General features: G+C 47.6%; 1 pseudogene; it reads right to left on the bottom strand.

Annotated features, from left to right (window-relative positions):
* Positions 1–2,481: 2,481 nt before the first annotated feature.
* On the bottom strand, positions 2,482–2,620 carry LOC125541887 (annotated as a pseudogene).
* Between the last annotated feature and the right edge of the window lie 1,039 nt (positions 2,621–3,659).

The following is a 3,659-nucleotide window of genomic DNA, read 5'->3' as shown; positions in this document are numbered from 1 at the left end:
TATCAGGCCTAGTCAAGGTTAAATATTGTAATGCACCAACCATACTTCTGTACCTGGTGCTATCCTCTTGGTTCAAGAGTTCTCCTTCTGACAAGGACAATTTTTCTGAGCTGGACAAAGGTGTCAATGCTGGCTTGCAACCTTTCAACCCTGCTTTGGCTACAAGATCAGTGGCATACTTTTCTTGAGTAAGATAGAGATCATTTCCTGCTCTCTTTACTTCAATGCCAAGAAAATAATGCAGGTCTCCCAGATCCTTGAGAGCAAATTCAGAATTTAAATCTTTTAGCAACCCTGTGACAGCCTCATCTGATGAACTTGTGACTATAATATCATCAACATATATAAGGACAAATATGGAGGTATTTGACTTATTATAAATGAACAATGAGGTGTCAGATTTGGAAGGAGCAAAACCAAGTGCCTGAAGTTTTGAGCTCAACCTGGAATACCATGCTCTGGGGGCTTGTTTTAAACCATACAAGGCCTTATCAAGCTTGCAAATGTGAAGGGGTTTACTTTTGTCCTCAAACCCAGGAGGTTGTTGCATGAACACTTCCTCTTCCAGAACACCATGAAGAAACGCGTTCTGAACATCTAGCTGACGGAGACTCCATCCCCTAGACATGGCAATAGACAAAACAAGGCGAATAGTGGCAGCCTTTACAACCGGACTAAATGTGTCCTCATAGTCTAAGCCATACCTTTGTTTAAAACCTTTTGCAACTAGTCTGGCTTTGTAGCGATCAATAGTTCCATCAGACTTCTTCTTTACTCTGAAAACCCATTTACAATCTATCACATTTTTACCTTTTCCTTGATGTGCAGAGGGAAAAACAGTCTCGTCGAACACAACATCACGGGATATATAGACACGAACCGTGGATACATCAAGGCACTTGACACCTTTATGTTGTGGACTATAGCCAATGAAGACACATTGTTTTGACCGAAAAAGGAGCTTGCGATTGTTGTAGGGACGAAGATTTGGCCAGCATGCACAGCCAAACACTCGGAGGGATTTGTAATCGGGTTTGGTGTGAAGAAGGTGTTCTACCGGAGTTTCATTGTTGATGACTCTACTGGGGAGAATATTAATAAGATGAACTGCGGTGAGAAAGGCTTCATCCCAGAATTTTAATGGCATAGAGGCAGCTGCAAGAAGAGCTAGGCCTACTTCAACGATATGTCTATGCTTACGCTCAGCAGACCCGTTCTGTTGGTGAGCATGAGGACACGATATGTGGTGAGATATGCCAATCTGTTGAAAGAAGGAATTGAGGTTTTTGTATTCCCCTCCCCAATCAGATTGGATAGCTAGAATTTTGCAGTTGAACTTTCTTTCTACAAGTGCTTGAAAGTTGTGAAAAACTTGAAACACATCAGATCTCTTTTTGAGGAGATAAATCCACGTGTACTTACTAAAATCATCGATAAAGCTTACATAATAAGTGTGGCGCCCAACTGAGGTAGGCGCAGGACCCCAAACATCAGAGAAAATGAGTTCAAGAGGCTTGGTAGAAACACTTGTAGATATAGGATAAGCTAACTGGTGACTTTTAGCACGTTGGCATGAGTCACAAATAGTTTCACAATTACGCTCACCAACAAACGGGAGCTTATTCTTTCTAAGCAATTTCTCAATCAAAGGAAACGATGCATGTCCTAATCTATCGTGCCATCGTGTTGAAGACACTTTGGTGACACCATAGGCTTGTTTATTTAATCTCCTAAGCTCCGGAATCAACGGGTAGAGCCCTCGAACGCATCTACCTCGATAGAGGATTTTCCTCGTGACCTGATCCTTGATCAAAAAGAAAAACGGATGAAACTCAAGGAATACATGATTATCGAGAGCAATGCGATGAATGGAAAGGAGATTCTTTGATGCAGTAGGGACATGCAAGATTTTCCTGAGACGAATATTTTTGTGGGGAGTTTTTATTACTGAATGACCAATATGACTAATGCTCATACCTTCTCCATTGGCGGTATGAACTTTGTCTTGCCCGCGATACTTCTCGCGCATGGTCACCTTCTCCAACTCCCCTGTGATGTGATCTGTCGCGCCGCTGTCCACGTACCAGTTCGTGTCGACGTCGTAGGAGCCGTCGACTGCCCCCGCAACCTTCTCATCTTGGGAAGATTCTTCATCTTCCTCGTAGCGGTACCAGCAGTCCCGCGCGGTGTGGACTGGCTTGCCACAGATTTGGCAGCGCGGGACGTCAGGAGCAGCTCGTGGACGGCCTCCGCGGCGACCCTTGTTGCTGTTGTTGTAGGGCCGACCGCCGCCGCCGTTGCCGTTGCGTGGAGGAGGGTTGCCATCGCCGCCTGATGGCTTGCCCTTGGTGCGCTACGGCCCACGGTAGCGAGAAGAGCTGCCGCCGCCGCGTCCGCCGCCACTGCGGCCGCGAGAGGCCGCGTTAGCAGAGGATTTGAAGCCTCCACCGGATCCTGCCGTGCTGTAAAGGGCGAGACGCTGATCGAAGTTACTCATCTGGGCATAGAGATCGTCGATGCTGATGGGCTCGGTGCGGGCGTCGTTGGCGGAGACAAGAGGTTGGTACTCCATGTCGAGGCCGGAGGTGATGTAGGAGATGAGCTCATCATCATCGATGGGCTTGCCAGCAGCTGCAAGCTCATCCGCCAGAGACCTCATGTGGGCGAAGTAGGCGGCCACCGACTGCGTCCCCTTCTGCGTCGTGGAGAGCGCGACTCTGATGTTGTTGACGCGCGCCCTGGAGTGCGACGAGAACATGTGGGCAAGTGCTGCCCAGAGCTCGTGCGGCGTGGCTATAGATGTGACCTGCACGAGGACCTCCTTGGTGAGATTATTGAGCAAGTATCCAAGTACATGCTGCCCTTCTTTGAACCAGATCGGATGGAGAGGGTTGGGTGTTTGCTCCTCCTTCCCGTCCTTGTCCTTCGTGACGATGAACTTGGCGGGCTCCGGCATCGTCCCGTCGACGTAGCCGAAGTAACCAGCACCTCTCAGCTGCGACATCACCTGGGCACGCCACAGCACGTAGTTGGTGCGGGTAAGCTTCTCGGCGACCTGCCCCATGGAGGCGGTCTGAACGGAGCTTGAGGAGGACGACATGGCTGGTGGTAGGTTTTGCTAGATGTAGTGGATAGAGGAGGCTCTAATTACCATGTAAACAATCGGAGAACGTCGTACCTCGTTGGAGGCTACGGTTGCGTGTTATATAGGCAGGGGCATCTCCCTGATAAGCATACAAAGTTGTTGGGATTACATCTTGAGGAACAAGGAATATCTAAAGAGATAGAGAGATAAGAAGTTACAACAAGATAAACTCTATCTATCTAGCCGGGCCAGGTTCTGGCCGGTGCGCCCTATGGGCCTACTGCAATATGTTTAACAATATTGTGTTATTTTTTCGACAAGATAGAAATTACTCCCTCCGTTTCATAATATAAGAACGTTTTTGACACTACACTAGTGTAAAAAATGCTTTTATATTATGGGACATAGGGAGTAACAGACTTGTACTATAGTATCACCTCATCATGCGTTTGAATTGATGCTCCCACTCTCTTGTTTAGCAAATGAACACGAAAGGAGAAGCGACCCGAGGACACAGTCCCACTCTAGTATAAGAGATGGCTATTAGAGGCAAGCCAAAAAACTTATTGGCCCA

The sequence above is a fragment of the Triticum urartu genome, chromosome 2 (genome assembly GCF_003073215.2).
Source record: "Triticum urartu cultivar G1812 chromosome 2, Tu2.1, whole genome shotgun sequence".
Lineage (NCBI taxonomy): Eukaryota > Viridiplantae > Streptophyta > Magnoliopsida > Poales > Poaceae > Triticum > Triticum urartu.
The sequence above is the reverse complement of the archived record's forward strand: the minus strand, read 5'-3'. Positions and strand labels throughout refer to the sequence as shown.